This window comes from Solanum pennellii, chromosome 9 (genome assembly GCF_001406875.1).
Source record: "Solanum pennellii chromosome 9, SPENNV200".
Classification (NCBI taxonomy): Eukaryota; Viridiplantae; Streptophyta; class Magnoliopsida; order Solanales; family Solanaceae; genus Solanum; species Solanum pennellii.
In genome coordinates this window covers 43,463,453-43,488,642 of record NC_028645.1, presented here as the reverse complement: position 1 = coordinate 43,488,642, position 25,190 = coordinate 43,463,453, and positions in this window count along the sequence as shown.

Sequence of the window (25,190 nt, the reverse complement as noted above, 5' to 3'; positions counted from 1 at the left end):
ATTACTACTCTAGCTATGGTTCATTGTTATAGTCTAAAGACGATCATTTCATGCTACTTGTTTCAAGATATTTTTGTAAGATCTAAGTGGCATTTATGCATCGTGTAAGGTCTTGTGCTTATATGGTTCGATTCCGTTTAGATATTTTAATATGAGGCACCCCTAGAATACTATATTATGTATGTTGTCTATATGTGGCATAAAAGTAAGAGACTATGGAATCTTCTTATATGAGAAGTGTATGTATACTCTCTATGAATATATCATGTGTAAGCGAGAGGTCTAAGTAAACCTTCTGAAGTAATTGTAGATGAAAAGATTTGAATTTTCTGCACTTTTTAATCTATGAATGTAATTATGAATGCTAAGAGGCTAGCCTTAGTCTTTTTAAGTACAACGACGCCAGTGACGTCTAGGGGGTATTTCCCGGATAAGATGCAGGCGACGCCTGACAGCTGCCTTGGTCAGCTTCATTTTCCAACGTTTGAGTTCTTCTCAAGGGCCCCTAGGTTGATCCTCCGTGAGTTGTACCCGAATGTTTTGACCTTTAACATGTTTATTAAGATGCTAGGGTCACATATATTGTTTGTGTACTCCCCACAACAAATAAAAATAAAGGCAAACATACAAGGACATACTAGCATGTCTATAGACTAAATTTCGAACGTCGTGGACGTTCTTGGACACTTGACCTTCAAACCTCTTCATATCAATCATAGATACTGTAAAACACCTTACTAACCTTTATAGACACATGTGAGGCTCTAGATACCTTAGTTCATTTGGAGAGACCTTACATCATCAAACTGAACACCCAACCGAGCCAACCTATGAACATCTTTCACTTGGTCTTTCTTACCCTCTTCCACATGAGACACACTTCCCATGGACATATGACTTAAAGAATCCACAACCACATTTTCCTTGACAGGGTGGTAGAGAACACTCATATCGTAATTCTTTGAGAGTTTCGACCATCTTGTTTGTTAGCGAGTCAACAACATTTGACTGAACACATATTGAAGACTTTAATACTAGGTAAATACATCCACATGAACACCATAAATATAATGTCTCCATATTTTCAAGGCAAATACCATGGCCGCCAATTCAATTTCATACGTTAAATAGGTCTTCTCATGCACCTTGAGTTATCTAGAGGCATACACTACCAGTTTTCCATGTTACATAAGGACACGATCCAAATCTACCCGAGAAGCATCACAATATACCACAAAACCCTTTGTACCCTCCGGTAAGGTCAAAACCGAAGTGGAGGTAAGCTTTTCTTTCAATAGTTGGAAACTTATTTCACAAGCCTTTGACCACTCAAACTTAACACTATTTTGGGTTAAAGTAGTCAAAGGAGAAGAAATCGATGCAAACCCATCAAAAAACCTCCTATAGTACCCGGCTAGACCCAAGAAACTTCTAATGTCGGTTGGAGTCAAAAGTCTGTGCCAATTCTTTAACGCTTCCGCCTTTCTTGGATCGACCTATACACCCTCACTTGATATAATATGGCCAATAAATGCAACCGATATTCACCAAAACTCACACTTACTATACTTGGACTCATTTTCAATAATTTTATCCCATTGAAGTGTGTTGGTCCTCTCTAATAGTGTTAGTAAGTTTGAATGCCTATTTTAATTGGATAATCTTGCTCATAGTTTTTATAATGTTGAATTCCCATAATTTTATGCCTTTAAGTTTGTTTAATATTGTGGGGTTATGTAAGCATGTTGTTGAGTCTAAATGGGTGAAGTCTTTATGACCTGTACTTGTGCCAAATGACGTAATTTTTCGAATGATAGAGTAGGTGATGTAATTCTTAAGAGCAAATGTATTCAAATGGCGAAATTTAGAAAAATTAGGGGATGTTTTAGTACCCTGGGATTATAGGTGTATTGGATCTTTCTTTAATATAATGGTTTCACGCATTAATTTTGTTTTCGAGAAGTTGGGTCATTTGGCGAGCTGGGTCAAGCTCGTCGAACCACTCGACAGTTCGCCAAAATTCCCCGTCTCGCCTTTAATTTCATGCTATACTTGAAGTTTATGTAACTTTCAAAATCCTGAGGTCATCGAAAGCACTCGACAACTAACCGACAGTCCTTCTTGGTCGCCCTTTGTGTGCACCCCTGAACCTTTTTTAACTGTAACATTCGACGGGCTAAACCTTTCTTGCAGAATATGGTTAGTGATTTGCTGGAACGCATTTCCATCACTGGCATGCAAAATTTTTTAGAGAATTTTAAGCTAATCCTTTCAATGAGCCCGATCTAGCTCGCTACAGTGATTTGGTGACTCACTGACCGGTTCAGCGATTTTGTCTACAATTAATTTTTATGTGCCGTTGATTGAATGATGTTAAACTTTTTCCTGGTGTTTTGTATACATGTTAAGAACAAACATTGACATTTCACCCTGGAAAAGAGTACGAGTTATCACAATAAATGAAGGGGGATTAAATCCTCCAAAGAAAAGAAGGCAGTAGCTTCCACCGGTAGAAAAAGACAAAGGGCCCACATCTGACATGGTTACTACTGGTTCCCAGGCTGCTTTATCTGATCTTGAGGATGAACAACTCGTTCAATCTTGGTTTGCTGAGATCCGAGCTAGATCTTACCCTGACTCAGCTAGAGTTCCTCCGACTTCCACATAAGTAGGCTTAGTGCCAACTCCGACACTTCCTGTGGTGCTTGTTCCACCAATCATCCCTCCTCCTAGTTTTCTCAAAACATTGAAAGGGGATAGTTTGCGAATGATTATAGAGGAAAAATTATTATTGGCATAGCATCTAGAGGATAGTTACTCCAGTGTGAGGGAGATACTATAGTGGCATAGGTTTCAAGTTTTCACCAGGGCCCGAGGTCCTGATGTTCCTTAATGGGTCCGGGAATTTTATGATGCATATAGTAACTTGGTACTAAAGAGTACGAAGAAGTTCAGGGAGTTCATACTGATTAAGACGGTCATGGTATGAGGTGTGGAAGTTGGGTGCTACAACAATATCATAAATGCTACTCTTGAGGGAGACATTGGTTTCAAGCACGATTGTGAGGGGTTGTTGATAGCTCAGTCCCTAGATGACTTGAAGGGTTGACTTGCACCCCATCTCTATGATGTCACCTCATGGTGGACAGATGACAAAGTTCAGATTGAGAAGAAGGATTTGAATGTAGCTACCCGATACTGGTTCGGATTCATCAAGAGCTCTATCAAACCTTCACAAAATGAATCCATTCTTAGGTATACGAAGACAACTTGTTTAGGGTCTATCTTGGAAAAGAGGGGGCTCAACTTGGAGCTTATTATTGAGCAACATATGGTAATACAGTCCAAGAAGATTCAAACTTCCCTACCCTTTTTGGTACTAGTCACAGATTTGTACCAGCATGCTGGAGTCCTGAGGTATATGACTAGAGATATTGAGGCCACCTTGTCTTCCTCCACTAATGTTATACCTCGGAAATCCAATGACCTAAGCTAGAGTATCACATAGTGAATAATGTTTAAACTGATGTTTCTAGACCTATAATAATGTAACAAACTTTATTTAGAATTATTAGAGTCTAAACGTCAAAGGACAACCATGACGTCCGGACACTAGTGAAATTTAACTAGTGGATATCCTTAGGTGTTGTGAAGGTATTGGAAGTGTTGTATGAAGTCAAAAACATATAAAAGATACTTTAAATAGGTAAAATAATGTTTTCAGCTTCAAAATGTCTAGGTGAGACCCCCAAGGAAAACCCTAGGGGTCCTTGAGGAGGAACCAACCATTGGCCAACAAGATGCCCAAAGGCATCAAGCAATTGCGCATGGCAGAAGCAAGTCTGCGTCACTGACTAGGTTCACCATGGGCCAAACTATTCGTACACATCGTGTTCATGTTGCTTACTATACTATCTAAATTTTAATTTTGGAAATCTTGTGGGAACATCTCCCCGACGAAGACTTGTTCTCCGATGAAAAATCCAAAATTGAAGTCAAGTTTGACTTCACAAAAAGATCTAACTAAGTGAGGGTTCTTTTAGGTATTTTAGCGGAGGAGAATATATTGATTTTTAGTCATTTTTTTACCACATTTACCCACGTAAATGAAATATCCAAATTGAATTAAAAATTACTCCCAAATGTCTTTAAATTCACTCTCTACCCAACCTCCATTGAAGAGCATTGTACCTTGAAGAAGAGGACCAATTCTCCAGGATTTCTACTCATATTCGTGCCTAAAGTCTTCATTCAGGAATGAATTCTTTCACTATTGATATTCCGTAATCCAATAGGTCCATTAAAAGATGATTTTTAATCCCCAAAAAATCAAATGGTTTTCTCTACATATGGATCTTCTTTTAAAACCTAAATTGTGGATCAATTGTGATGAATTATGATTACATAGGGTTATTTAAGTGTATCATGATGGGTAATTGATTTTTTTAAATTGAGATTTCATTAGATCCATGTTCTTCCCTAAATTTCATAAATTTTGATCTTGTTTGATGAATTGCTTGAATATGATAAGTATATCAATTGTTATATTGGAGTAAACTTTATTATTACTTAATGGACTGCCTTATACCATGTATTGTTTGGGTTTTGAGCAAATTATTTAAGAACCCATGAATGTCCATCTTCTCTTAACCGTAACTCTTGGATTATGTTGATTTATGATCTTGCTTAACTGACTATTGTATGAGATGATAATCAATTTGATGGGTACATATCATTGATTTGGGATTAATTCTTGAATGAGTTTAATAAAGACCATCGTTAATACCTTCAAGGTCATCAACTTACTTTTGTTGTCTTCTTGGCTTATCTTTGGTAATGTTGATCAATTGAAGAATGAATGATGAAGTTATGAATGTATTATCATTCTGTAAATATGATGGTTGTGAGATGATGAAGGGTGTACTATTATGAGGGATTGAAGGAAATTACTATGTGCATCTTATGGTTATGCTATGATGTAATGTTCTCACATGATCTTGGGTTTGTGATGAATGGACTTTCTCATCCTATAAACCTATAAGCTATGAACATGTTGTATGAGGGGTTAGACTCTTAATACCTATGATATGTATTAATGTTAATAAAGATTTAGTTACTTAACTATGTTCTCGTATAGGAAACCTAGCTAGCGGATCCACCTAGATGCTATTATGATGTATATGCCCTACTTTGGCAAGTAGGACACCATCCTTTCGGTGTGAAGGGTTGACACCAGATTCCATGTTTAGATCACATGGTATAACGTCGATTATGGCAAAGTTTCTCAAAATTAAAATGATTGAATGAAAGTAAGAAGATGAACAATAACTAGGATTACTTGAAAGGTGTTACTTAGTGTAGGTAAGGGTATGATACTTTACATATGCATTGCACATGTTAACTTTGTGGGGAATTCTAGGGTGGGTTCTTTATGCACATATGTTATGAATGAAATGTATAATGTTGGTCTTAGATGATGCTGGTTTCACTTGATATACATGATGTTTGTCTTAATAGTTATGTATGATGTTGACTATGCTTATTATGATACTATATGAGGTAAAGGCAATGTTTATGGTATCTTTGCTAGTTACTTGGTTTTATGTGGGATTATGGGGATTCACACACACATTGCACTACTAGACTTGGATCGGGGTTATTAGTAAGGTCTTGTGATTTAGTGATGAAATAGACTCTAAACAAGAAATTTTGAATATGGATTTAATATGATGTTACTCTTGAAGATGAATATGAATATGTGTCATTGTTGTTGTTGCGTTGATTTTTATATGTTCTTGGAATGTCCATAAAGGCTTTTAAAGTGAACTTAACATGTTTATACTAAAATACCCATTTGTGCATGTTATCAAATGTTTTACTTAAATATATCCATACTATGTACATGTAGTTTTTACTAACTCATATCTCTTCAATTTTCTCTACAAGTATAGGTTCAGGCTATTGAAGAGTTTCTAGTCCTTTCTTGAAGAACTTGGATTGCTATCCCCAAGTTGGTTAGTCCTCAAGTACGAGGGTGTAGATGATGGACTCTAGTTTCATATTTCCTTATTTAAATACTTTATTGTAATTCTTTTTATAAAACGTATTATAATAATGTAAGGGATAAGTCCCATTTCTCTTACTCTTGTATTTAGATGGTCATGTGAGACAATTATAGATTCTATTTAGATATATTGAAGTTAAGTTGAACTTCGAATGAAAATTTTTAGTTTTTCCATTTTTTATTGTATTTATGATGCGATGATGTATGCTAAGGGCTTGTCTACGGCCTCTTGGAGGACAAAGACGCCGTTTACGACTAGGGGGTCCTATCTGGTAATGACAAACATTGTATCAGAGCATGAGTTTGAATAAATTCCATAGAATAATGTTAAAGTGTCATTCGAGGACGAATGTTCCCCAAGGGAGGATGTATATTGTTGTACCTCAAATATCCAATGACCTAGGCTAGAGTCTCACATAGTAAATAATAATTAAAATTATATTTATATACCTATACAAATGTAATAAAGTTTATTTAGAAGTATTATAGCCTAAACATTAAGGGACGGACATGACATCTGCAAACTAGTGAAATTGAACTAGTAGAGATCCTTGGGTCTTGTGAAGGTTTGGGAGTGTTGTATGAAGTCTAAAACTTGTAAAAATACTTTAAATAGGTAAATTAATGTTTTTAGGCTCAAAACATACAGGTGCGACCCCCAAAGAACCATCTTAGGGGTCCTTTGAGGAGGACCCAACCATTGGCCAATAAGCTGCCCAAAAGCAGCAAGCAATTGTGCATGGAAGAAACAAGTCCGTGTGATGGACTAGGTTCACCTTAGGCCAAAGTTTTGGTCCATGTCGTGGACGTGCACAGACTCTACTGTTCCAAAATTTAATTTTGTAAATCTTGTGCGAACAGCTCCGCGACGCGGACTTGTTCCCCGACAAAAAATCTAAAATTTGAAGTCAAGTTTGACTTCACAAAAAGGACTAAATAAGTGAGGGGTCTTTTGGGGTATTTTAGGGGAGGGTTTATATTGAGTTTAAGTCAATTTTATACCATCTTTACCCCCATAAATCAATTTCCCAAATTTTAAATTCAAATTACTCTCACTTCTCCCTAAATTCTTCCTCTAACCAACCTCCATTGAAGAGCATTGGAGCTTGAAGAAGAAGAATAATTCTCCAAGTTTTCTACTCACCTTGATCCATCATTGATGGATTTAAAGGAATCGGTTCTTGGTAAGATTAATGAGTTATTCTATTACCACCTGAAAGTACCCCCTAGAAGTTAGGTAGAACCCTCATTTTGTGGCCGGGATTACTTGACACTTTGGGGTCTTGTACAAGCCCTTCAACTAGCATTCATTACATAAGACATGAAAAGTAGTGCGGAATTAAAACCTTTTACGAATAATTTAATAAAAAGGAAATCTTTTTTAAATGCTTGAGAAATCTTATTGTCACAAGCTAACTTAAGGACACTACATAAATAAGTTAGGGACACGACCCTTTACATTGAAATGAAATACATAATAAGTCTTAACATAAAGAAACTAAGAAGATAGGAATTATGCCCTCGAATAAATGAGGGCACACTTTATCGTGAGAGGAACTTTCCCAAGCTTCACCTTCTAGACTTCAACTTTCAAAATGCTTCCAACCTATACTTATAGTATAGAAAAGTATGGGGTTAGTACAAATGATGTACTAAGTATTGCCTATTCAGAAACATGCGAAAAGGGACATTTTAGTAAAATACCATTTCATGCATATTAAGTGAAACATTCATGAATTTATAAGCAAAACATCATAAGAACCATCATTTAAAACTTAGATAAGAGTTTCCATAATTTTATACACAAATAGACCATTTACAGTAACATCCAAAACTTACAGTGAACTCAAATCTATCATTTATAGTGAACTAATCAGGTCATTACAGTGAAAACATTTGAGCATTTGAAATAAATCATTTAAAGCATTCACATGTATTCAACTTGAGCAATTACAATGAACTATCCTATTCTAAATGAGTGAACGTCCAAGACCAAGCGAAAGTGAAAGTGAATTCATTTTCCTTAAGAGTTTCCCTACCTCAGGATTATCCTAAGACTCACTAAGGTATGACATGAAGGAAGTATGTATATACCTCCTTTCATGTCATACCTTAGTGAGTCTTAGGATATAAAAACCGGCGTTGTTGACCTCTTAGAGGTCGCAGACAAGCCTAGATACGTCATTGTTGCATCGTATAAGTTAATTTTAGCGGAAAATTTACAAGTTTTGTTCACTTTGAAGCATACAGAGATTTCATTGTAAGAATTGCATTATATCATATCAGTTCACAACAACCATCTAATAATAATATATTCAAATGAAGGAAATAGTTCATAACTGTATTAATATAAAGTTTCCAAAATGGCACCAATACGACGTCTGAAAAATAAGTAAGAAAAAAACGCTAGTGGAACACCCTCCAGTAGCTCACGCCTATGCCTAAGCTAGAATATAAGAGATAAGCATCCTCAAAAGCATGAGGTCCTACCAAGTCCAGATGAATGCTCCACGTCCGAATAGCTTCAACGTAGTCTTGTATTCTCTAGCGTCCACCTGCAACTTCTCGCTGTAAAATCTCGTATGGCCCAATGTACCTCGAACTCAACTTCCCCTTCCTGCCAAACCTCATCACCCCCTTCATGGGTGATATCTTCAAGTAGACCTGGTCACCAATATCAAATTCTAAGGGTCGCTTCCTGTTATATGCATAAGACTTCTACCGACTATAAGCAGTAGCCAACCTGTCACTAATCACCCTGACCTTCTCTTATGCCTCGTGAATGATCTCTAGACCCAAAATGGATGACTCTCCAACCTCAAACCACCCAACTGGAGAACTACACCTCCAACCATACAGTGCCTCAAACGGTGCCATCCCAATGATGGAGTGATAGTTGTTATTATACGAGAACTCTATCGATGGCAGATGGTCGTCCCAACTACCTTTGAAGTCGATCACACACGCCCTCAACATGTCCTCCAATTTCTAAATGGTGCGCTCTGCTTGCCCATCTGTCGGAGGATGGAAAGTAGTATTGAGCTTTACCTGTGTGCCTAAGCTCTTCTTGAAGGATCTCTAGAAATGTGAATTGAACTAAGGTCCTCTATCCGAAATGATAGACAAAGGAATCCCATGCAACCTCACAATCTCATCAATGTAGATTCTCGCATAATCCTCGGCCCTGTAAGTAGACTTCACAGGGATAAAGTGGGCAGGCTTAGTCATCCTGTCCACAATAACCCATATGGAGTCATGTTGTCTCCTAGTCTTCGGAAGACCAACCACGAAGTACATGTTAATGGCCTCCCACTTCCATGTCGGAACCTCAATCATCTGAGTGAGACCACCAGGCTTAAGGTGCTCCGCCTTAACCTGCTTACAATTAGGACACCTGGCAACATACTGAGCAATGTGTTTTTTCATGCCATCCCATCAGTAGATTTGCTTGAGGTCATGATACATCTAGGTGGAACCTGGATGTATCGAATACCTAGAACCATGTGCCTCTGCAACAGTATTGGTCCGCAAATCATCCACGTCTTGTACACACAGCCTGTCCTAGTACCTAAGTATGCCGTCACCTCCCAAAGCAAAGGACTCATTCATATTTATCAGAATTGAGTCCTTCAACTCTATCAACACAGGATCCAGATGTTGACTCTTCTTGGCTTCAACTACCAAGGATGACTCAGAACTAGGATGAACTGAAACACCCCCACTAGTAGAAGCCATCAAATGCACACCCAGTCTGTCCAGTCTGTGTGCATCCTTCACCAACTCCTTCTTACCATCATCAACGTGGGCTGTACTCCCCATGCTCATCCTTCTCAAAGCATCAGCGACAACATTTGCCTTCCCTTTGATGGTAGTGGACACTCATGTCATAGTCCTTCAGTAGCTCCAACCATCTCTGCTGACGTAGATTCAACTCCCTCTGCGTGAACACGTACTGTAGACTTTTGTGGTATGTGAACACATCCACATGCGCCCCATACAAGTAGTGCCTCCACAGCTTCAATTCAAATACCACAGCTGCCAAATCCAGGTCATGAGTGAGATAATTCTTCTCATGAACGTTGAGTTGCCTGGACGCATAGGCTACCACCTTACCACCATGCATAATAACACAACCCAAACCAACCCTAGTAAATTCATCACAATAAACACTGTAATTCTCACCACATTTAGGCAACATAGAATTGGGTCTGAAGTAACTCTATCCTTGAGCTCGTGGAAACTCTTATCACAAGTCTCTGCCCATTCGAACTTGGCCTTCTTCTTAGTCAAAGATTTCAGTGGGGAAGAAATGGAAGAAAAACCGTCCACGAACCTGCGGTAGTAACTAGCCAATCCTAGAAAGCTACGGATATCGTGGGAGTAAGAGGTCCTGGCCAGTTCTTAATAGCCTCAGTCTTCATGGGGTCCACCTCCACACCCTGATTGGACACAACATGACCCAGGAAGGTCACTAATCTAAACCAGAATTCACACTTGCTGAATTTGGCATATAACTGATGTTGTCTAAGTACCTGCAAGGTTAGGCTCAAATGTTGTTCATGCTCTTCCTTGGACTTAGAGTAGATGAGGATATCATCAATGAATACTATGACGAAAGAATCAAGGTATTCACAGAAGACTCAATTCATGATGTCCATAAATACAGCTGGGACATTAGTGAGACCAAATGACATGACTAGGAACTCATAATGACCCTAACGGGTAGAAAGGCTGTCTTTGGGATTTCGTCATCCCTAACCCTAAGCTGATGATACCCGAAATGGAGATCAATCTTCGAGAAGAAACAAGACCCTTGGAGCTGATCGAATAAGTCATCTATTCTGGGAAGTAAATACTTGTTCTTTATGGTGACTTTGTTGAGCTGCCGATAATCGTTACACATCCTAAGGGTTCCATCCTTCTTTTTAACAAACAACACTGGAGTGCCCCAAGGGGGATATGCTCGGCTGGATGAAGCCCTTATCAGTGAGATCTTCTAACTGCAGCTTCAACTCTTTGAGTTCAGCTGGAGCCATTCTGTAAGGAGGAATTTAAATTGGTTTGGTATCGAGATCTAGGTCGATCCCAAAATCAATCTCTCGAGGGGGGGAGAATCCAGGCAAATCATCGGGGAAAACATCTTTGAACTCATTCACTACAGGCACAAATTCTATGGAAGGAACGTCATCATCTAGATCATTGACACTCACAAGATGGCATAACAATCCCTTGGACCCCATTTTATTAGCTTTTAAGTTCGAAATCAGGGGACCCAAATGACTCGAATTGTACCCCTCCCAGACCAGCTCTACTTCATTAGGGAAACGGAATCTCACAACCTTACTAACACAATGCATGAAGACATAACATTTATGGAGACAGCCCATACCAAGTATAATATCAAAGTCTTTCATGGGTAACTCAACAAGGTCCGCACACATAGTCTTACAACATACTACTATTGGGCAGTCTTTATGAACCCTATAAGCTCTTACATTTTCTCCTAAGGTAGTACAAACTTCGATAAGATCATGCAAAACCTTAGGTAGTGTTTCAAAAGTAAGAGCAAGCAAGGGAGTCACAAAAGAAAGCGTAGACCCTGGATCAAGTAAAGCATACATAGAGGTTGAAAAGACTTGCAACATACCTATGACAACATCAGCAGACTTCTCCTGCTCCTCCTTGCCCTTCATGGCATAGAATATGCTCCTCTTAGGAGACTCAACTATAGTAGCATTCTGGTGATTAGGCCTAAGCTGAGCATTACCTCCAGCCTGACCCCTATTATGTGGATAGTCCCTGATCACGTGTCCTCTCTTTCCACAACAGAAGCAGACATTTGTTCCTAGTATGCACACTCCACCGTGCATATGTCCACACTTGCCACATTCCTTTATGGGATGCTGCACATCACCTCCATTGCCTTCTTGGGCTCGGGTCTGCCTCCTCTAGGTACTACACTCCTCTAATAGTTAGAGTTCCCTGAACTCTAATGCCCCTTCATACATCTTGGCTGATCACGATCTCCAAAAGTGCTCCTATCACCACCCCTGCTGTAACTTGTCTGGTCAGAAGGGTTAGGCCTCCTGACCTCACGGACTCTCCTCTTATTCCTACTGTCCTAAACCTGCTAGACATGAACCATTAGGTTGGACAAGTCCATGCTATCATAGATCATCACAACCCGACACTCCTCCTCAATTCCTCTTAGATCCCTTTAAGGAACCTGCTCATCTCATCCCTGTTGTTTGACACAAGAGAAGTGGCATACCTGGACAATTTAACGAATTTAAGGGAATACTCCCTGACAGTCATCAAGCCTACTTAACGTTAATGAACTCCTCAACCTCAGCCTCTCTCATCTCTCTGGGGAAGAACCTCTCTAGAAAGGCTGTCTTAAACCGCCCCCATGTGATCGGACCTCCGCCCAACGCCCTCTATCCTTCCAAATCTTGCACCAAGCCTGTGGAACATCCTTCAGTTGGTATGAGGCCAGCTCAACTTTCTTAATCTTCGTGGTCCCCATATCCACCAGAATCTTTTGGACCTGCTCCATGAACTCCTGAGGATCCTCTGCAACCTTAGATCCTTTAAAGATTGGAGGATTCATTCTCACAAAATATCGCAACCTGTTCTCCATGTAATGGGCTGGTGGGTTCTCCTGCTGAACCTCCTATTTGTTTGCTAGGGCCATCATAGCATGAGCCTTCACACTGATGGCTTGAACCATCTATCCAAAAGCTGTCCGCACCTCAGCATCAGTAAACCCAGCTGGGTTAATTGGCATGGCCACTCCTGCAGCTAGATCCTAGGGTGGAACTTTGTTGCCCCCAGCAGCTTCTCCTACTCTTCCCTGACCAGTGTTCCCCCTTGTGTTCATTTTCTGAAAAACCAAGAATTGATGTTAGATATGCTCATAACACCAAGAAATCAGTCATTAAGGAAAGCACGATAAGACCAGAAGAAAAAAAGTTTTCCTACGCATCATGCAGTCTCTAAATCATGATAGCGGTGCTTCACTACCATAACATAGAAAATACCTGATGTGGTTGATGTGAACATTATTATCCTTGGAATTAAACCTAATTCCATGATACCACGTTTGTCACAACGGAGGTCTAGACCCTAGTCGAAACCAATGACGTTGACCTCTCAGCGGTCACAGACAAGTCTACATACTTCATTTTTTCATCGTGTAGGTTAATTTTAGTGGAAAATTTAAAGTTTTATTTGCTTTGAAGCGTACATAGACTTCATAGTAAGAATTGCATTATATCACATTAGTTCACAACATCCATCTAAAAAGATATTAAAATGAAGGAAATAGTTGATAACTGCATAAATATAAAGTTGCCAAAATGGCACCAATATGTCGTCTGAAAAATAAGTAGGAAAGAAATGCTAGTGGAACACCCTCCACTAGCTCATGCCTACACCTAAGCTAGAATATAAGAGATAATCATCCTCGAAAGTATGAGGGCCTACCAAGTTTTTATGAATGCTCCACGTCCGAATAGCTTCAGCGAAGTATTGTAAGGTCTAGCGTCCACCTGCATCTGCACCTAAAAGTAAAGGGTTGTATGGGATTAGCACACATTTGTACTAAGTATGGGTGTATGCAAGTACACACCAAGGACATGCATGATTAAGAAAATCTCTATCCTAATGATATGAGTTATGGAAAGCCATGTCAGTTGGACTTGCCAAATCGGATTAGGAAAATCATGCTATGAGAGTAACATGCATCATTATTCTTTTCATATTGCACACATCACATAACATATCATTTAGCACATACATATGTCATATATCATTCGTTCGTATGCCGTGAGACCATTGAATCACGGACTTAACATTAGGATTTCCCAAATGAGGGCTCAACATATGGGACCTGAATTAGGGATCCTTCTTTAGCAAACACAGAGTCTGGTTCATTAATTCATATGTACTTAATTTTTTTCATTCATTTATATACCTAGGATGTTGTTTATGACTCTCTTCGGGTTCACTGTGCAATGACCAAGTATTACCTAGTGTCATTACTTGAGTCTAGTTCACCCCTTGATTATCCTATCCAAACACCTTTGGTATAATTCATTTCATAGTGTGCATTGCATGAGGCTGGCCTCATTCTTTCTTTGGGAACTTTAACTTTAACCGACATAGATCATGTGAGATTCATTAAATCTAGTTTCTACCACACACCGAAAAGAGATGGATTCACCGACTAAAGTGAAACCAAAACATGCTAGCGTATATTGGGAATTAAACGCTACAAGATCCCTACTTTAGCTGCATAGGTTCAAAGACTAGGAGATATAAAGAGACCCATACCCGCCTAAATGGAAAGTCTCATCTCATGAGATTTACACGAACCTCTGCCTTCCAGAAAGAAGGAATCGCGACTCATACCTAGCCTTTCAGTGCTTCTTATACCGTTCCATTACATTCATCTCACACATCATAGAAGTTGGTTTCTAGCATGAGTGCATCATTTCTCATTAGACGATATCTCATCTCATCATTAGTAATAAGTGTATATTAATCTCAACACATTCATTAGTGTGTTTCTTAGAGACTGGTCTCTTTATTAGTTTTACACTCTCATAGGTGAGTACGATTTTTTGTAACACTTATTAGGATCATTTGAGATTGATCTCGTCTTTCATATGAGCCTCTTATATGTTGTCACCACATTCATTAACTTTAGCATATTAGCTCATCATATTTACTCACCCCATTACGTTAATGTTCATCTCATCATATGCCAATGCACTTGGCCTTTTGGTGTATTTCACACTCTTGCCTAACCTTCTTGGGATTACATCATTTGATCATATACATCTTAGGTTCACTTACATTTAAAAGTACGCTGGACTTATGATCCCATACGTACAAGCCATGAGTCTTTATTCATAATTCGTCTAAGTGACTTATACTTACCCAAGATTATGTGATACAAGACTTATGCATCTTGTTAATATGCCAAGGTCTCAATTTTGATTCCCATAGGCAACATTCATTAAATATTTAATCTCATAAGACTTATGTATCAATACGGATTTGGGCAAGGGAACCCGATTCCGAATCTCTTGAGCAACACTTCGTCTCATATTTAATTTTTTTTGTTACATTTTCGGCTTGGGGACCCGAGGTCATTCCCCAATGCCCACACTTCTTTTTTTTCTTTCTTTTCTTTCCTATCTATTTTCATTTGAGATCAAGAGGATGTGGGATCGATCCCCCACAACCTCATTTTCATTTTCTTTAATTTCTCCTACTTCTCTCACCTAGTCGAGGGGTTGTGGGTTCGATCCCCACTCTCCCCATTTTATTTTATTTCCCTTTTTCTTTAGTTTCTTCACCCAGCCTTATCCCATTTCGAATCTCCATCAACTAACATTAAATATTAAATTTTTTAGCAGCCTACATACAGTGAGGTCTCAGGTTCAATCCTTTATGACCTCACATATTTAAAAACGATTTTTAAACTCCAGTTCCTCAAGTTACATAGCCGAACCAAATCAATCTGGAAATTTGATTACGTTTTCTAGTCCAATTTCTCCACACTTTATACGTTAGATTGGATGACAATTCGAAGAGCATTTCGTACATTTTAGGTGCATTTTTGTGGTTACATTTAGTCAAGAGTTTTAACTCAATTCAACAACATCACAACTCATATGAACATCACAATTTTTACAAGCATTTGTACATAAAATACAAGGATTCAACATGCCTTTTTCACACTTCAATTTGTGACACGAGTTACGGCCTACGCAATGCACACACATACTTTATCACATAACTTCGGAAAGACATAATTATCAGTATCATAAATCTGAACATACATACCCGAACATAATCATCACGAAAACAAATTACATCGCTAATTTCTACCAGCAAACATATCAAACCTAGTACAATCGATGGGAGCTAGTGACAAGGACATGCAATGGGGAAACGTTCCTAGTTTTCCGATAAGAATTGACTAAATCTTAGGGGTCTCTTGGGAAAGGGACCAATAGGAAGAAAACCCATACTTTTTGTCGATAAACACCCTCAAAACTTTCTTAATGGATTGTCAACGGCCACGACGCCAAAGCCTTACCCCCAAACTTCAAGCACCACCCGTCAAGAACAATGTTTTTGCTTTTAGTTTTTAGTTTAGTTTTTCTTTTGAGTTTAGCGTTCATGTTCTTCAAGACTGATTAACTTTTGATTTCGCTCTTTTACTGATAATGAAGACTGAGAATGAGAGTTGAGAATCGTGAGAATGAGAGTGGAGAGATGCTATAGTAAGCTCAGGAGTAGGAGTTTTAGATAAGGACTTAGTAAGACTAGGACTCTTTGTTATTTTAAATAAAAATATGATTTTCTAAGGATTAAGTGACGAGACTAAAATGCCTTACTTAAATCAAATAATTAAATACCAACTAATTCAACTTAAATATTGCTTCCACCAAGGATCGAACCCGGGTGAAGCCCTTCTCGCGAAAATGAGTCAATTCGGGTCAACCCTACCCACTCCTTATATTAATTAATTAATTAATTAAATAGTTAGGAAAATTACAACACTACCCTTAGCCTGGAAAAGAACATTTTACCCCTAGACCCTCCAAACCTAAGATTACCCCTTTCAAGTCCAATTAAAACTCATCCGGGTGAATCTCTTCAATTCAAGTTCCCTACATGGTTGTACCCAACCTTGCCTAGCTCAACTAACTCATCAAGTTTGTTGGCTTTGATGGTGCATAGGTTCTGAGGTCTGGTTCCACGCGCATCATGTCATGTGAACCTGGTTTACGCTAGAAATTCTACGTACGCTTAGGAGACATGAAAAGTAGTGCGAAATTAAAACTTTATACGAATAATTTAATAAAAAGGAAATCTTTTTTAAATGCTTAAGAAATCTTATCTTCACAAGCCAAACTTAAAGACACGACATAAATAACTTAGGGACACGGACTTTTACATAGAAATGAAATACATAATAAGTCTTAACATAAAAAAACTAATAAGATAGGAATTATGCCCTCGAATAAATGAGTACACACTTTATCCTTAGAGGAAATTTCCCAAGCTTCACCTTCTAGACTAAAACCTTGAAAATGTTTCCAACCTATACTTATAGTATAGAAAAGGATGGGGTTAGTACAAATAATGTACTAAGTATGGCATACGCAAAAATATGCGAAAAGGGACATTTTAGTAAAATACCATTTCATGCCAATTAAGTGAAACATTCATGCGCAAAACATCATAGGAACATTCATTAACACTTATATGAGAGTTTCCATAATTTTAAACCAAAAGAGACCATTTACAGTAACTTCCAAAACTTGCAGTGAACTCAAATCTAACATTTACATTGAACTAATTATGCCTTTACAGTTAACCCATTTGAGTATTTGCAATAAATCATATAAAGCATTTACAATGTATTCAACTTGAGCAATTACAATGGACTATCCTATTCTAAATGAGTGATCTTCCAAAACCAAGCGAAAGAGAAAGTGAACTCATTTTCTGTAAGTGTTTCCCTACCTCAGGATTATTGTAAGACTCATTAAGGTAAGACATGAAGGAAGTATGCATATGCCTCCTTCAATTCACACCAAATAAATCCTCAAGACTATTCCTTTTGGATTACTCAACTCGGGAAAAACAAGCCCCTCAATCAATGGCAAGAAATTAAAAGACACCCAACAAACCACAAAAGTCTTCCCTTTAAGAATGCCTACTTAGTGCAATGAGTAGATGGCGTCCCATACCACCACCTACCCTATGTAGCACATTTTTTTAGAAGGTTTGGCACCAAGTCTTCCCCTCAGAAGGTCCTACTTAAATGAAATGGATAGATAGCGTCCCATACCACCACCTTTCCTAAGTAGTACATTCTTTTAGAAGACTTAGTTCATTCAATTCAAATAAGTTTTACCAAGACTCCCCTTTCCGATTGCCTACCTAGTTCAATGGATAAATAGCATCCCTTTCCACCACCCACCCTATGATGAACACTCGTTTAGAAGACATAGCACATTCATTTCTTATGTGGGAGTTAGCTTAACCGACATAGACCATGAGAGATAGACATAAATTCCGATATTAACCCATATCAAATGAGGGATCCTTACTTGCTAGAATGAGATCATTCTCTTAGAATTTACATGTTTTTCCCAATAACTACACCTATGCGGGCGCACTTAAGGGATAAGGAGATTGCTACTAAGTAACTCATTCTCTACTAGCGAGGAGTACTCATCTCAAGAGGTACAATGGAATACAACATCTCAACTCATGAATTGTAATCCACCTCTTCTTCATATCCTCTCGGTGCTAGGCATAACTTCCCACAGATTCTCAACATTAAAGACAATAGGTGAAGGATAACTAGTGAACACCACATCTCAACTCACGAAGGGCATTCATCCTCCAACCTATCTTAGAAAGCTCATGGGATGTAGTGGGGTTGCTACTAAACACTTTATCTCAACTCACAAAGAGTGTTCACCCCAAAACTCCTCTTTTGGACTTAACTTAGCTTCATTCATTCATTCAAGTGTGAGTGTGTGTGTACATGTGAGCACACCTTGCACCTAAGCTTCACTTCATTCTTATTCAACTTCTATACATGCTTAGACCTTCATTCATCACGTAACACATGTTACATTCTTTACACCACCATATAAGTCCTTTATACGTAATCCTTAACATACTTCTCATAATAAGCTTCATAAAACACTTAACAAGAATATCGTCATTTAAGCATACTCTCTAGCCTATTTCCCATAATAGTTTCATTAGTCACATTTAACGAGAATAGCATACTTTTGATATTAATTCACATAACAAGACTTCATAGCCTCATTCACAAAAAACTAGTAACTTTACATTCATACAATTCAAGTAAACACCGCCACCAAGAAGGTGGACCAGACCACCCAAGAGCATTTCGAAAATAAAAGCTAAACAACGTAACCAACTTACCCTTCAATCCAAGATTGCATAACCTATAACATTTTACTCCATATTTCATCATAATAAAGCCCCTGTGGAAGTATCTAAACAACAATAATAACAATAAGAAACTAAAGCTCATTCTTTAAACAAACATGCTCATTTAACCCATTTCTTAAGCAAACATATGAATAAAAGCTTTAACATGATTTCATTGATTTTTAACCTTAAAATCAGCAAATAAAATTATAAATACCTTTATTAATTCATTAGAAATTTTTTCATGCAAGACCCATACTTAGATTTGAAGATAATTGAAACTAGGGTTGAAAATCCATTTTGAAAATTTGTTTGAAGGGGCTTCTTGAATGAAAGAGAGTTCAAGGATGGATACCATACCTCAAGTTGAATAAATAGCAATGATTTTTTATGAATAAACAACCATCAACAGCCCTCCTAGCATTTCTTTACTTCTAGCTTCCATGGAGACTTGATAGAGTCTTCTAAGAGAGACGGGTTTTGGGTTTTAGGAAGAGGGGTCTAAAATGGGGTATTAGGGTTTAAAACACTTTATTATATATAAATTAACCTAAAATAAATGTCCACGGTCTTTAAAAGACTTGGGGTTAATTTACCAAACACCCCAAGCCAAGGCAGCCACTTAACAACTTTTGAAGGCAGCCTCCACGACCCTCAAATGATGGGACGTTTTTCAACCAACGACCCGTCGATGGGGTGTCACTTTTTGGGAATGCAGCTCCCAAATTTTCAGGTTTTTATTCCCCAATCGACGGACTAGGTTGACAGGACGTTGCCTGGTCGACTGGCCGTCGATTGGCTCATCAATGCGCACTGCTTTTTTGCAGTTTGCTCCAAGTCTTGGGCCCTTTATCTAGGGCCCCTTGTGGGTCCTACTTGTGTTCGTGACCGGACTTTAAACCCCTAAAATACGTCACATATGTCTTAGGAACATCTCAATCATGTTTCAAGGAGAACGAACACGTAAAACTCACTCAAACACAACAAGACGCAAGAACACTTGCTAAGGCACACCTTACGAGCGTCATAGACGTTCTTGGATGTTTGACCTCCAAACATAACCAAACTTCACATACTGACTAAGAACACTAGATTAACTTATTTTGAGTTCAAATTAAGTCAAGAAAGACTCATGATCCTCTATTTCACCTTAGTTCATTTTTGGGCGTTACATATTCTCCTTTTGGGATGATGGTATTTTGAGGTACCAAGAGTGGTTTTGCATGCCTAATATGGATTATTTGAGAAACTATATCCTATAGGAAGATCATGGTTCCTGTTATTTGATTCATCGGGGTTCTACTAAGATGTATCATGTCCTTAGAGAAGTACTGTTGCTAAGTTCTCCAATTGACAACAAGTGAAAGCCGAGCACCAAAAGTTGGGTGGATTGCTTCAAGAAATGCAAGTTCCCGCTTTGAAGTGGGAAGACATTAATATGGACTTCGTAGTGGGTTTGCCTCGGATGCGATGGCAAAATGATTCTATATGGGTGGTTGTGGATAGGTTGACGAAGTCCGCTCACTTTATCTCCATTAAGTCTTCTAATTCAGCGGAAGAGTATGCAAGTATCTATGTCAACGAGATTGTGTGTCTTCATAGGATACCTTTATCCATCATTTCGGATAGAGGTACTTAATTTATGTGTCAATTTTGGAGGTCGTTCCAAAATAGGTTGGGTACACAAGTGAAGTTAAGCACCATTTTTCGTCCCCAACAGACGGTCAAGTCGGAGCATACTATTCAAACCCTTGAGGATATGCTTAGAGCTTGTTTAATTGATTTCAAGGGAAGTTGGGATAAACACTTGGCTTTGGTTGAGTTCTCTTATAATAATAGTTACTATTCGACTATATCCATGGATCCTTTTGAAGCTTCGTATGGTAGGAGATGTAGGTCTCTGATTGGATTCTTCAAAGTTTGAGAGTATTCACTCTTTGGTTCCAAATTGATCTATAAACTTTGGGGAGAGTTCATATGATAAACAATCTATTGAAAACTGCGTGTAGCCGACAAAAGTCATATGCTGACAATAGGAGAACAGATTTTGAATTTGAAGAAGGTCATAAGGTATATTTGAAAAATTTCAACCATGAAAGGGGTGATAAGATTTGGCAGTAAAGGAAAGTTAAGTCCTTGCTATGTGGGTCCATATGCATTTTTGCAAAGGGTTGGCAAGGTTGCATACGAGTTGAAATTACCTAGTGAGCTAGCTTCAATTCATCCGGCATTCCATGTATCCATTCTTAAGAAGTGTATTGGTGACCCAGAGTTCATTCTTCCTATTGAAGGTCTAGATGTAGATGATAATCTCTCCTATGAAGAGGTTTCGGTGGAAATACTTGATCGACAAGTGAAGAAGTTGAGTAACAAGGAGGTGGCTTTCGTAAAGGTGTTATGGAAGAACCATATAATTGAGGGAACAACATGGGAGGTCGAGGCCGACATAATTTCCCGTTATACTCATCTGTTTGCTAATTAAGGTTAGTTGCTTCTATTAATATGGAAATAATGAGTAAAAATTGAATTTGACTCGTTTTGCAATGATATGCATAATTTTTGTAAAAGTTTTTGGCTAAAATGAATTTTCATGGAAACATGCTCTTTTGCTTGGATTGCACTTATGTGTGTATTTGGTATGTTGTTGCCTTCATGAAGGGATATTGAGTATGTTGACATGTTTTGAAAGAATTTTTGACAAAAGTGAATATTTGTGTTTTGTTAAGCTCTTGTTGATGTTGAGAAGGAAATTCCCCTTATTGTGTGTTGAGCTCTTATATGAAGTAATTGATGTTTTGAGTTGCTATGATTAAATGCCATGTTTTGATGTTTATTTGAGTTGTAAATCATGTTAATATGTATTTTGTGGTTGGTCTGCAAGTATTTAGTCTATCCTTTCCCTACAAAAGATTTTAGTATCATTCGGGGAAGAATGTTCCTAAGAGGGGGATGATATAACACTCCAATAGTCCTAGACCAAATCTAGAACCTCACATGACAAACTAAAGATTAAAACACTTTTTATAATCCTAAATTAATGTATTAAAACTATTTAGGAAGTTTTAAAGTCAAGACATCAAGAAACGTGCACGACGTCCGTAAAGCTAGTGCACTTGAACTAGTAAAATGTCCTTAGGTTGTGTGAAGGTTTGGAAGGTTGTATGAATTCTACAATTTGTAATATGACTTTAAATAGGTGAAAACATATATATAGTTTGAGAACGTCCAGGTTCGACCCCACAAGGGTCGCTTCGTGGACCCTAAACTTAGGTAAGCAAGCTGCCAAAGCAGCAACCAAATTGCACTTGGCTTAAATAGGTCCACATAGCGGACTAGGTCCCACTTGCACCAAAAATCTGTCTGCTTAGCGGACACACAGCAGACTCTTCTTTCTCAAAATCTTGCGCGAATAGCTCCTTATCGCGAATTTGTTCTCCAACAAAAATCTGAAATTCAGAATTCATGTTTGACTTCATCAAAGGGTCAACCTAAGTGAGGGATTTTTCGGGTATTTCATGGGAGGTCTATATATTGATATTAAATCATTTTTACCTCACATTCACCCATTTAAATCAAATTCCCGAATCAAAACCCAAAAGCTCTCACCTCTCTCTAGTTTCTCTCTATATTCAACCTCCAGTGAAGGAACAAGAAAGATTGAAGAAGCACACAAAATTCTCTAGGATTTCACTTGCACATCATGTATTAATCTTCATTAATGTATGGATTCTTCACTCTTGGGATTCTTTTCCCCAAGAAGTATTTTCAAAGTTGATTCCTAAATCACCCAATTCCAAGGGTTGGATGTGCTATGAAAATTTTTAAATTTTCCACTAAATCTACTATTACAATGAGATGAATGATGTCTATGGGCTTGACCAAGACCTCCGAGAGGTCAAGTACTCCATGTTACTTCTAGGGGGTGCTCCCCAGTCGTGAAAAATATGGTATCAGAGCATGCAGTTATAAAAGTCATTTTAGGGTCCAAAAGTCTCATATTACCACATCTAGTAGAGTCTTGTTCATCAGTGGTTAGTCGCAACACATCTATGAGAAAGAGGCTATAGGACGATTGAATTTCCCTTCTTTACTATTCTCATGTCGTGCCATAAAAACTAACTCTATATGATCTCTCTCTTATATTTGCTTGTCAGGTGGTCTTTTAGATGTGATCTTGGATGAGATGATATATCTATGGTTGAGGGAGAAAATGTGAATTTTGATGCTTATATTGGATTTATGGATTGAAAAATATATGTGGAGGTGAATTTGAATTTGTGTTGATATGATTCCATTTATGGCTATATATGTTATTTATGAGAAATGACATGTTATGTAAGAATTCATGTCATGACATAGTTATAGCTTGTAAAGAGTTGTTATAGTTGAATGGAGTTCCCTTTGGCATAATAGGTTTCTATATTATTTTACAGTATGATAACGTAATGTCATGGTTTAGAGTTGAAATGCTTTGATAGAATGTGATAAATAGCTAAAGATGCATGTTGCCTTTATATAGATGCGAAATGGTTTAGATGTTTCCCTTTTATGTGTGATTCTTCATAGTTGCCTTGTTTGGATTGGAGTCTTTTGTGTGTTCTTGATCCTAGAAGTGAAGGTAGTGTGTTTACCTTGGAAGGTGATTGTGGAATATACTAGTTAGTGGGAGAACACTTATGACTAGTTGGTTAGTTCCCTTATGAACATATTCTAAGAGTGGGGAAAATGGAAGGAATGGTTTTAATCTTAAAGTTGGAATTATGTTTTGCCCTAAGATTGACTTACATGGTAGTATGTATCCCTTAAACCTTTAAACTCAATAGAAAAATTGATGTAGACCAGCTTTGAAAGTGGTTACTTATCTTTTAAGATTGATCTTAAGTATGACCATTTGAGGAAATGCTTGGGCTGTACCTAGATGTTGTAGGTTGACACGACCTAGATGTTACTTTTCCCTAGTGTGGAAAGGAAAGAAAGAAGCCTTTATGGCCAAGTCTCCTCTACTTTTCCCCTAAAGGTTTTCATAACCCTTGGTATTCATGGTGTAGTTAAGTCCTTATGTGTTTGGTTAGTATGAACTAACTTGATTGTTATGGATTTCCTGTAGGTGTTGAGCTTAGAGGAATGATGAGGTTTGAGGTATTACCTCTTGATTATTAAGTTAGTAGAATCCTTGATATGAGATTATTAGTGAAAACCCTCAAGGATGTTAAACCTTCTTGCATGAGGCATATGTAAGTTTGGTCTTGACTTGACTTTCCCTTGGTGTTTAAAGGCATGATGTGATTATGCTTACCCCAAGTGGGGGATAATGTGACTAGATGGTAAGGTTTTGAGGACCCTTAATGTTCTCATGATTGAGTTACCTTGAACTTCCATATGTTGAAAATCACTTTGAGGTAATGTTAATGATAGGCGTGCATGATCTTAGATCCCAAGAGACGGGATGATGTGCTTGCGGTTAAGGTTTGTAAGCCATGGTTCTATTAAGGGTTAAATAAGTTGTTTTTAAATGGATTTACCCTAAGTGGGAGATGATGAGTTGAGTAGTAAGGTGTAACAACCTGTTTAGTAGGTTCGAGCAGGTGTAACAGCCTTTATGGCCAAGTCATGGTCACGACGGACCGTCGAGGGTCTTCGTTCCAAAACACTTCAACTCTGAAATCTGGGTACTGAGATCGACTCTCTGAACTTCACGACGGAACTGCAGCACGGACCGTCGTAGATACGACGGACCGTCACAAACCCCTTTACTGAATTTAACTCTCTGAACTTTGTGACGGACCTGCATGCCGGACCGTCATAGACACGACGGGCCGTCACAGGTTGCGTAACCCCAACTGGGTCGGATTTCTGCTAAAGGTTTTAAAGGGGTGTTTTGGACTATTCATGACAAACTTTATGAAATTAGTTGGGTAAGTTTAATAATTTATTTACTTGGGGTTTAAAGGAGATAACTTTAAAATAAATAACGGGTTACTTATATCATAATGAACTATATGATAATTAGGGTAAAAGAAAAAGAATCTGGAGAAGAAAAATAAAAAGAAGCAGAGAGGGAGAACGAGCGAGAAAGAGAGAACGAAGAGGAAAGCAAAAGGCATTGGGGAGATAGCTTGCTCGATCA